The 12088-nt window shown below is 44.1% G+C and overlaps 1 long non-coding RNA gene across 2 annotated transcripts in view; it reads left to right on the top strand.

The window, feature by feature from the left end:
• The first annotated feature begins 594 nt into the window (after window positions 1-594).
• Window positions 595-12088, top strand: part of LOC116480769 (uncharacterized) — a 38794-nt gene continuing 27300 nt past the window's right edge. Inside the window, exons 1-2 of one of the 2 annotated variants that reach the window (XR_009209258.1) lie at window positions 595-738; window positions 841-1391. This is a non-coding gene — a long non-coding RNA (uncharacterized LOC116480769). Of the gene's footprint in view, window positions 739-840; window positions 1392-3493; window positions 3852-12088 lie in introns of those variants that run through there. The other variant, XR_004251347.2, reaches the window with a different exon arrangement.

Raw genomic sequence — 12088 nt, 5'->3', positions numbered from 1 at the left:
ATAGTAAAGATGTAACGTGTCGATGCTGTTTTACAACAGCAGAAACTGGAACACATGCAGTCTCATGATTGTCCTACTCTTTTGCCAGATCACTGCATTGTCTGCCCAGGCACCCCTCATGCCATCTCTCTCCATCCCTTTTCTTACCTTTTCATTTTCCTTGTCTTTTCATGACAGCATTTATCAATGTCTGAAAGTAGAATGTTGTTGACTCTCTTCAACTAGAACATAAGCTATGAGCGGCCCAGCCTTTGTCCCACACACTGTAGTGTGCCCCACTTCTAGGAAAGTGTCCAGCACACAGTAGGAACTCAGTCAGCATTTCTTGAATGAATTAAGTGAAGTGATGCATACAGGCCACATTCTGAGCTGCTGGAGGAGCCAGTAGTTGATTACCAAACTCTAGTCCTTTATCTTGGTGTCCTGACTGATGCAGTCAGTTTGTAGGCAAATAGCTGGTGGGGTTTAGTAGTATGGCGTAGAATAAAGGGATATGTAGTTGGGACACTGTCCACATTATCTGCCCCCATGAAAAGCTAGTTCCAGGTGGTGCCATCTCTGCCCCACACTGGGCTTGCCTTAGTCCTCGTTCCCGCCTTTTCCAGACAGCAGTGCTGAGAAGCAGGAGCCCCTGAGCTTGGAGACGCAGGAAGAGCCCTGGGAGGCCCAGATCGAAGGGAGGCAGTCAGCTCATGGAGCCGAGGAATGTTCTGCTGACACCCACCCCGAGGGTATCCGGTATGTTTCTGTGCACCAGCGACCCCTCCACACCTCACCAGATTGGTTCCCCAGCCCCGTGGGACCCGATTCCAGGTCAATTCCAATTTGATTCCAATCCAGAGTCAAATCAGAAGAGCAATCCCGAGTGCCTACCTCACGGTCTGAAGCACCTCCTCCTACACCCGGACCCAAACACGAGGTCGGCTCAAGGAGGCACTGAGGTCACGACAGTCAGGGGTCCTGCGCTGCTCGTCGCATGCAGTCTCCTTCCCCGAACCGCCGCCTGCACGGCCTCTACTGTTTTCCTCTTTGGCTGTAGCCTGAAAGCCCTGACAATGCGGCCCACAAACTGGGAACGCGAAAGCGCATGTACCAGGCGCTAGCGCTGAGGGGGGGCTCGCGTCACAGTAACCGCCACCGTTGCCGGGGGACTGGCCCCAGCGGCTTGGTGGAGCAGGAGCCGTCTGTGGCAGTGCGTCCCCTCTCCGCGGGATCGTCGCCATGGTCCTGCGATCCTAGGAGTCGGGCAGGGCCCAACCTGCCTGAAGAAACCTCAAGCGGAGAGTCAAGGAAGCACCATGTGATCCCTAAGGATCCCAAAGATGCGTCCGGCATGCATGGGCGGTGTGAGGGTGCGTCTCCCTGACAGCTGACCCCGCTGGGATTTCGAGGTACGGCCTGCCTGTGTTCCCGGGGCACTCTCTTCCCGGAGGGGTTTCCTGGCAGAGAGCAGAACCGCGCAGCCTCAGGAGCTGCCTGGCTGTGTGTGTTTCTGCGCGAGTGTTGGATGTCTCCGTGTGTCTTTTTGTGCGAGTGTGTGTGTGGTGTCCGGTGAAAGAAATGTGGCTTGTGCAGTGAAGCGCGGTTTCTCTGTAGTCCGCCTACCCTCTGATGCGCCCCTCTATTTGGCCGGGCTTGGGTTGCAGGGCCAAGCGTTCTTTGTTTTGCTCTTGGTTCCTAAAGCCTCGGTGAAGTGGGGGGCTGGCTGCGACCCGCAAGCGTCCAAATCGCCTCCCCTCCCAAGTCGCCCACTCTTCCAGAAAGAAGACCAGCACATGACAACCAAGAACAAATTCCTCCCCGGGCCCATGGTCCTGCGGCACACCCAAGGCTGGACGGACCCTAGCCGTCCTGTCTTCAGGACCCCCTTGAGCCCACTTCTAATTCGGTGGCTGGCGGAGTCGGAGCTTCAGGACCTGAGGCGGGCACTCCTTCATCCTCTTCAGATTTCATTCTGGATTAAAGGATGTGTGCAGAAAAAAGGTCAGATGGGGGTGAGGATACAATCCGCTGAGGTGTGGAGGAGGTCCAGCACCTTCACCTGCAGAACAGGTGCAGACAGATGTCAAAGAAACTTTCCAACGCCATCCCCTTTTCCTCTTCACTGTACAACCTGTCCACACCATGGCGCTGTGCTGGCGACAGAAGACACGAGTGTTCGGAGAACCTTTGGACGAAAGACTGTCGCCTTTCTGGCCAGGTCCCCTGTTGGACCCTGGTTCCCCGAGGCACATGGGAGTGGGATGGGTTGATCCTGCCTGGGCTGCGGCCTCTACTCTGTTCTCCCTCTTTTCTTGCCTTCCCTGATTCTCGTCGGCCCAGGTTTTCCTTGGTCTGGCTCACAGTTCTCCAGAACGTCCTCCACAGCAAATGTTTCCCAGTTCGTCCAGGACCACCTTGGCGGGGATGTATGTGATGAGTGTTTCCTTCTCAACACTCGCATTTCTTAATGACTGGGTAGCTGTGATGCTCTTGGAACCGTGGGTGCCTGTAGCTTCCCCCAATAAGGAAACTCCTGGTCTCCCTATTGCATCAGCTGACCTTTGCCTTCTAATCAAGGCTATGTTTCATCTCATCTGCTGGTGTTTTCTCATTGTTGAGGGGTCTCCCATTGCTCTGTTCCTGGCTGGGACTGCCTCTCAGCACTGCACCTTTTGGCTGCCAGGGATTTCACGAAGCAAAAGGGACTGGGGGTTAGCTGGGTGTAGGCTCGGTGGTGGGTTGTAATCCCGGTGTGGGAGCTGGGGTGATTTGCACTTTGCAGGATCCTCTTGGCTATTCTGGCAGGAATCCCTGGACGAGGCTTGGACTCCGGCACAGGCCCTCTTATGGTTCCAGGTGTGCTTTGCTTGTGCTTCGCTTTCTTGGGGGGATCCTCAGTGGCCCTCGCCAGCATGCTTGGACATCCCTTTTGGGCTTGGATTCACCCCAGAAGGTCTCTGAGACACTCTCTGCACCTTATCTGCCCCCATGGGATGCCAGTTTTAGATGTTGCCACTTCTGCTTCACATCGGGCTTGACTTTGTCCTTGTGCCTTTTCCGGACAACAATGCTGAGAAGCCGAAGGCCCTGGTCTTGGAGACCAGGACAGGGCCCTGGGAGGCCCAGGTCGAAAGGGGGCCAGTCAGTTCATGGGGCGAGGGAATGTCCTGCTCACACCCTCCACTGGGGTCTCAGGTATGTTTTCCTACCCCAGCGACCCCTCAACTCCTCACCAGATTGAATCCCCAGCCCCACGGGACCCGATTCCTGCCCACACCCTCCAATCTGGAATCAAATCAGAGAGCAGTCCCGAGTGCCCACCTCAAGGTCTGAAGCGCCTCCTCCTCCACCCAGACCCGTACACGAAGTGGGCTGAAGGAGGCACTAAGATCAGCAATATCAAGGTCCTGCGCTGCTGGTCGCACGCAGCCTCCTTCCCTGGGCCGCAGCCGGCACGGCCTCCACCGTTTTCCTACGAGCCCTGAGAGCCCCGACGTTGCGGCAGCGCCAGCCGGGCACGCGAATGCGCATGCGCCAGGCGCGCGTCACCAGGCGCGACGGCTGAGCCGGTGCTCGCGTCACAGTGACAGCCACCGTTTCCTGGGGACGGGCCCTAGCGGCTTGGCGGAGCTGGGGCCCTCCCTGGCAGTGCGTCGGCGCTGGGCTATGGCCCCCTCCTCTCCGGGGGATCGTCGCCTTGGTCCCCCGACCCTAGGAGTCGGGCAGGGCCGAACCAGGCTAAAGAAACGTCCAGGGTAGCTTCAAGGATGCACCGCGTGATCCCTATCGGATCTCCCCGATGCGTCAAGCCTGCCTAGACGGTGTTGGGAGCGCGTCTCCTTGAATGTTGTCCCGCCTGGGATTGCAAGGTAGGTACCACCTGCCTGTGTGTACCGGGGCTGCTGTCTCCCGGGAGGGGCTTCCTGACAGCAGAACCAAGCAGCCTCAGGAGCTGCCTGGCTGTGTGTGTTTCTGTGCGAGTGTTGCATATCTCTGTGTGTGTTTCTGTGCAAGTGTTGCATGTCTATGTGTGTTTCTCTGTGTGAGCGTGTGTGGTGTCTGGTGAAAGGAATGTGTCTCGTGCGGTGGAGAGCTGTTTCTCTGTAGTCCGCCTACTCTCTTAGCGCCCTCTTGTGGTCCCAAGTGTGCTTTTCTTGTTTTTCGCTTTCTTGGGGGTCATTGATTTCAGCTCTAAGCTTAATTCCTTTTCTGAGTCTCACCTGTTTCTTTAAGTGGGAACTTAAATCATTGATAGGTATTTAAAAGCATACATTTCCCTCAGTGCTGCTTTAGTTGCATTCCACAAAATTTTATATGCTGTTATTTTTGACTCCAAATAGGTAATTTTTTACTTGTCCCATAGTTTACTTAAATGTGTGTTGCTTAATTTGCAAACATTTTTGAATTTTGACATTAATTTCTGGCTTAATTCTACTGTGGTTAGAAAACAGATTTTCTGATTTCAATCCTTTTCAATATATTGACAATTTATGGCTCAGAATATAAACAAGCTTGCTGAATGTTCTTTGTATAAGTGAAAACACTGCTGCTGCTCTTAGGTGGACTGTTCTGTAAGTATCAATTACAACAAGTTGGCTATTAGCACCGTTCAGGTATCTTATATATTTATAGATTTTCTATATACTTTTAAATATTAATGAGAGAACAGTATTAAAATCTCAAAATATAATTCTGAGTTCACTATTTTTATTTCTAGCAGTTTTTAATTAATGTATTGTTTAGTTCTGGTACTAGGCACAAGTATTTGTATGATTGCTTTGTCTTCTTAGTCAATACACTTCTATAGTACTATAAAATATGCCTTTTTAGAATAAATCCCTGGTAATATTCTTTGTTTCAAAACAATTTGTTGTGAGGGCTGGGTGCAGTGGGTCATGCCTGTAATCCTAGCACTCTGGAAGGCTGAGGTGGTGGGATCATTTGGAGTCAGGAGTTTGAGACCAGCCTAGCCAAAATGGTGAAACCCCATCTCTACCAAAAATACAAAATTAGCCGAGTGTTGTGGCATGCGCCTGTAGTTCCAGCTACTCAGGAGGGCAAGGCAGGACAATCGCTTGAACTTGGGAGGCAGAGGTTGCAGTGAGCCGAGATGGCACCACTGCACTCCAGCCTGGGCGACAGGGTGAGACTCTGTCTTGAACAAAAAAAGACAATTTGTTTTATATTCGCATAGCCATTTTGGTATAGTGTTTGCATGGTGTTTTTTTTTTTTTTTTTAACTTTTAACCTATTTGAGTTGGTATATACTTTTGACTTTTTAACCTGAGTCTTCATATTTTAATTTTTTTAATATAACCTAACATCATTTTTTTTTTTTTTTTTGAGCCAGTCTCATCTTTGTCACCTAGGCTGGAGTGGAGTGGCATGATCTCGGCTCACTACAACCTCCACCTCCTGGGTTCAAGCGATTCTCCTGCCTCAGCCTCCTGAGTAGCTGGGTTACAGGTGCCCGCCACCACGCCTGGCTAATTTTTGTATTTTTAGTAGAGACGGGGTTTCACCATGTTGGTCAGGCTGGTCTCAAACTCCTGACTTCAGGTGATCCGCCCACCTTGGCCTCCCAAAGTGTAGGATTACAGGCATCAGCCACCATGCCCAGCTTTCTTCTGTGTTTTTTTACTGAAGTATTTAGGCCATTAACATTGTTTGTAACTATTGATATATTTGGGTTTGTAACAATCATCTTGCTCTTTATTCTGTTTCTCTTATCTATCCTTCATTCTTTTTCTAATTTTATGCCTATTTTTGTATTTATTTTTATTATATTCTATTTTATTTCTACTACTGGCTTATTGATTATGGCACTTTTTAGAATTTTGAGTGCTTTTTTTTCCTAGAGGCTTTCAATGTTCATTTTTAGCTTTCAATGTCTAGTTTTATATATTATACCCTATCATATATTTTGTTGGGATCTCACACAAATAATACTTCCATTCCACCTTCTCACCTTTTGAGCTATTTTCATATTTTAATTGCCACAAATATTACCATCCCTATAATACATTATTGATTTTGCATTAAAAACTCAATTACTTTTTCGAGAGAATATGAGGAAAACAATATTTATTCATATTTAACTTTTCTGTTAATTTCCATTCCTATGTATGAATCCATGTTTCCATCTGCATATGTTGGTGAATTCTCTTACCGTTCATTTCTTTTTTCATTTGAAACTATTATTTTAGGCTCAGGGAGTACACATGCAGGTTTGTTACACTGGCAAACTGCATATCCCTGGGGTTTGGTGTACAAATGATTTTGCCACCCACGTAGTGAGCATAGTAGCTGACTGTTTTTTGATCCTCACATTCCTTCCACCCTCCACTCTCAAGCAGGCCCTGGTGTTTATTGTTCCTATCTTTGTGTCCATGTGTACTCAATGTTTAGCTTCTAAGTGAGAACATAACAGTATTTGGGTTTCTGATCCTGCATGCATTCACTTAAAGGCCTGCAGCTGTGCCCATGTTGTTGCAAAGAACACAATTTTTTTTTTCCCTGAGGCTTTAGCTTTCATTTGTTTACAAAAGTTTCCACTTTTTTCATATTATTACCAAGTGCAGAAATACCAGATAGAGTTTCCCCCCTATTCCTTTCTCTGCTAGCTTGTATAGATGCTCACAAGAAGTTTATGAATCTTGTTACTTTTGTCCCCATGTATGTATCTTTTTTCCATCAGGCTGTTCTCAAGATTTTCCTTTACCACTAGTTTTCAGCGATTTGTGTTGTGTTTAGCCTTGAATTACTTGAGCTTCTTAGATCTGTGGCTGATAGGTTCCAAAAATTTTGGAGTATTTTCAACCATTATTTTTTAATATTTTTTCTGCCTTCTCCCCGCTTCTCAGACTCACATTTACATGTATCTTTATATTTTCCCACAGATCACTGAGACTCTCTTACAGTGTTTTTCCCTTTGTGCTTCATTTTTCTTGGTATGTTCTCAAATTCAGATTTTTTTCTCCCAAAAACTGGTGTTTAATCTCCAATACATTTTCTCTTCAGATATTTTTTCTTTTCCAGAAGTCCCACTTTGTTCTTTTATCTTCCATTTCTCTGTGTACATGCTTTAAAAAAAATCTTCAGCATGCTGTAGTTTCTTTAATATTGTTATGCTAATATCATGTCCCTTGCCACTTGCATCTCGGCTGATATTTTTTCCTGTTTGGGTCACATTTTCCTGCTTCTTTATATATAGACACTGGGCATTGTAAAATTTACAGTTAAGTGGTAGATATTGTTACACTAAGTGCTGAACTTCATTCTGCAGGCAAATACTTGTGAATTGGCTTGATCCTTCTGAATTCTTTAAAAAGCAGTTTATAGAAGAGCTGAAGTCTTTACTTTAGAGATAGTTTAGCTCTGCTCCTAATGTGAGATCTTTCTGGGATTTCCACTGAATAGTGTGGGTGATCATTGGTCAGAATTAGAACCTTTCTTCGCCACATGTGAACTCGGGGCAGTTTCCAACTTGCAGCTCCCTGACTGCATTTAGTGCCCAGTCAGGTGTAGGAACTGCACTCTACACATGTACTACTTAATATTTTCAAGAGACACTAGAAAATCCCTGTGCACATTTCAGAAAATCTTTTCTGTATATCTCCTTCCTCTCTGGAACTCTGCCCTGCACCAGCCAGCATGGTCTCTTGTTATCTTCTTAACACAGTTAAGTTCATGTTGTTTGGGATCAGCTTTCTCATTATCCAGAATGTGTCTCCAAGTAGAAAGTTTGTGTGACTATTGCACTTCACTTTTTTAATATATATATAATATATATTATATATATTATATCTATATAGTGTTTCACTCTGTCACCCAGGCTGTAATGCAGTGGCATGATCACAGCTCACTGCAACCTTGACCTCCCTAAATTCAGGTGATCCTTCCACCTCATTCTCCCAAGTAGTTGAGAATACAGGCATGCACCACCACACCTGGCTAATTTTTGTATTGTTTATAGAAATGGGTTTTCACTAACTTGCCAAGGCTGCTCTCAAATTCCAGTGCTCCAGTGATTGCCTTGGCCTCCCAAAATGCGGGGAATATAGGCATGAGCCACCACACCTGGCCCACATGATTCTCTTCTGTCAGGGATCACAGTCCTTATACAAACCAATTATTCCATCATGGCTCCAACAGAAGCTCATGTTTTTTGACACTGTTGATGTCACTGGAAAGAAACACTCACACATTATTGGTGAGAATGTAAATTGACATTTTCAAAAGTAATTGGGCATAATCTATTAAAATTTAAAATGCATACATACTTTTGACTTGGCAGTATAATCAGTTGTAATATAGTCTATATAAATAAAATCCAAGAATAAGATATTTATTGCACTAGTTTGCAGAAATAGAAAACTCAGCCTGAATGGTCGGCTTATGGGGAATGGATAGAGTATATCATGGTACTGCTGTTACTAGGTTGCTACATGTAATTCTGCAGGCATTTTGAAAAAGAAAAGCAAGGTGCACAAGACAAATACCAACAAAATGTAATGTACAGACCTTATTTAAATGTGGACTCCAACCAACTATTATTGTGAAAGGTTGACTTATCTGTTCAAGATACATACTGAACATATGTAGGGGGGAAAGGTATATAGCATACTGGTTGTCTTTAATATAACCCAGTGAAAACTTATTGGGAGATAAAACAAGAAAGGAAAAAATAAGGTGATTATTAAAGAGGTTATGGGTACACTGTACTATTTTATTTTTGCCCATGTTTAAACTTTTCTAAAGTTAAAACAAATTAAAGTGACAGATATATTTGCAGTTATCCTATTATAGTATACTGTTACCAGACTGAAATGAGGCCCATACTTGAGCACAGAAGAAAACATCAAAAAATAAACACCAAAGTTTTAACAGCAGATGAGTGCAATACAATGAAGGTGGTTTTTAAAAATTTTTTTTAGCTGGGCATGGTGGCTCACACCTGTAATCCCAGCACTTAGGGAGGCCAAGGCAAGTGGATCACTTGAGGCCAGGAGTTTGAGACCAGCCTGGTCAACATGGCAAAACCTCGTCTCTACCAAAAAATACAAAAATTAGCTGGGCATGGTGGCAGGCGCCTGTAATGTTAGCTACTCAGGAGGCTGAGGCAGGAGAATTGCTTGAACCCGGGAGGCAGAGATTGCAGTGAGCTGAGATTGTGCCATTGCACTCCAGCCTGGGTGACAGAATGAGGCTCTGTCTCAAAACCAAAAAATAAAAATATAAATAAAAATGAATTTTACACTATTTCTTTGGTATAGGATAAACTTCGTATGTAACTTTGTAAGATAAATGTAATGATTTTTTTTTTTTAAGATAGAGTCTTGCTCTGTTGCCCAGGCTGGAGTGCAGTGGCATGACTTGGCTCACTGCAGCCTCTACCTCCTGGGTTCAAGCAATTCTCCTGCCTCAGCCTCCTGAGTAGCTGAGATTACAGGCATGCACCACCACACCTGGCTAATTTCGTATATTTAGTAGAGACAGGGTTTCACCATATTGGCCAGGCTGGTCTTGAACTCCTGACCTCATGATCCACCAGGCTCAGCCTCCCAAAGTGCTGGGATTACAGGTGTGAATGTAATGATTTTTAAAAAGAAAAACATGGATGTAAAGAAAGTAAAGCTTCATTTTGAACAGTTATGATGGTAACAAAACTCAAAGGAGCAACTAAAGCAGTGCTGCAACCACTTTTGTCTGTCTTAGTAATTCTGATTAGTGTATATTCCTACCCCCTCCCAACCATTTTGAGAGAAATTTGTCTGAAAACATGATTTATGAAATAAACATAAGTGCTGAAAGAGTTAACAGTTATTAAGTTTCTCCTTTTAAACAATCTTGTAACAACAGAAAAAGCCTTGGTCAGGTATGGGGGTTCATGTCTGTAACTGCAGTACTTTAGGAGGCCAAGGCAGGAGGATCACTTGAAGCCTGGGATTTGAGACCAGCCTGGGCAACAAAATAAGACCTTGTCTCTACAAAAAAACAAGAAAGAAAGAAAAAGAAAATTTAAATTATCCAGGTGATGCACACCTATAGTCCCAGCTACTTGGAAGGTTGAAGCAGGAGGATCACTTGAGCCCAGGAGTTTGATGCTGCAATGAGCCATGCCACGGCACTCCAGCCTGGGTGACAGAGAGCCCACCTCTAAACAAAAAAAGACAAAACCCTTATAAAATTGATCTAGACAATGATGGAGTGTAGAGGATTGTAAAAACCTTAGCTACAGAAATTGTTCCTCTCTAGTGTAGTCCATGATTGAAGAACAGAAAAGCACTATATCATCCATAAAATTTAAATAACTGACATAATGCTTAAAATTTCCCCTTACCATCATTCTTTATGGTTAAAAAGAAATTCTGAAAAGTATGTTCACAAGCTAAAGATATTAATAAGCATACTAAAGAGAAATGATTAATGGTCAGGACTGGGAAACAATGGGTTAAACAAAAGATAGTATTTTCTTTACTGCAGGTCTTCTCAACCTTTTAATTTGGTTTGCTCAAAGTGGAATTCCCAATGCCAGTAAGGAAATTTGGTTATGCACTTGTATCATATGCAATGAGGTAGAACCCTCTCTATGTATTTTGGGAATTATTTCTTGAACATATTTTTTTTTAATTATAATTTAGGTTTTAGGGTACATGTGCACAATGTGCAGGTTTGTTACATATGTATCCATGTGCCATGTTGATTTCCTGTACCCATTAACTTGTCATTTAGCATTAGGTATATCTCCTAATGCTGTCCCTCTCCCCTCCCCACCCCACAACAGTCCCCGGAGTGTGATGTTCCCCTTCCTGTGTCCATGAGTTCTCATTGTCTTGAACATATTTTTGAAAAGTCTGGCTCAAGATATTGTCTGCAAATGGCAGTTAATATGCAAGTATGTTTGATGGTAGAAGGGCACCTAACAGTCTACTGACATTTAGCTTTTCCTTTAAATTTATAATTTTGCAATTATGTTAATCTCTCAATTGTTAATGACTCAACAATGAAGGCATAACTTATCCAATCTGAGCAAAATGTACTTTAGAGATGAAATGCATGAGTGTTGTGGCATCATGGTGGTTACACTGATTATTCCGAGTTCTAATGATTCTCAGTTACCACTTTTTTTTTGACAATAGTTTGTAAAACAGAGAATTAACATTTAGATTATAATCATACACTATATACAATCAGTGGTTTCCAGAGTGATGACAATTCAGTGGGCTGCAATGTTCATTTAAGATAATGTAGGCCGGCTGCGGTGGCTCATGCCTATAATACCAGCACTTCAGGAGGCTGAGGCGGAAAGATCACCTGAGGTCAGGAGTTTGAGAGCAGCCTGACCAACATGGAGAAACCCTGTCTCTACTAAAAACACAAAATTAGCCAGGTGTGGTGGCGTGCACCTGTAATCCCAGCTACTTGGGAGGCCGAGGCCGAGGAATTGCTTGAACCCTGGGGTGGAGGTTGCAGTGAGCCAAGATTGCACCACCGCACTCCAGCCTGAGCAACAAGAGCGAAACTCCATTTTTTTTTGTTTGAAACGGAAAAAGATAATGTATTAGAAGACAAGAGATAACACTGCATATAGAAAAGGTATTTCTTGGTAACATTTGTTTTTCTATGAATAGCTTTGTATACAGTAACTCAATTTTGAGGTCTTGAGTTCTGTGCACCAGATGTTTGGAATCATAGAAGAACTGTAGGCATTGATTGCTGCTCCAATATATTATTCTCACTCACCTTCACTCACTGAACACCATTAACCTCTTCTCACCATCATCAATTTCTGACCATCAGCCCTCACTCAACGACATTCTAAAGTTCAAATTATTTAAAGCTGTTTTTATCTGTTGTTTGCGTCCATTATGTACTAACATATTACATTTATTGTCACTATAGTATCTGTTCCTTAAAGCGTAGAAGGAAAGCATAATTCATGTATTATATTTTTCAAAATCACTGCATGCACAAACATATCTGGTAATTAACTGTTTTTTTTTTAAGTATGCATCAGTTTTCATTTTTTTTTATTATTATACTTTAGGTTTTAGGGTACATGTGCACAATGTGCAGGTTTGTTACATATGTATCCATGTGCAGG

Source organism: Hylobates moloch, unplaced genomic scaffold (genome assembly GCF_009828535.3).
Source record: "Hylobates moloch isolate HMO894 unplaced genomic scaffold, HMol_V3 SCAFFOLD_13, whole genome shotgun sequence".
NCBI lineage: Eukaryota > Metazoa > Chordata > Mammalia > Primates > Hylobatidae > Hylobates > Hylobates moloch.
This window is presented reverse-complemented; position numbering and strand designations above follow the sequence as displayed.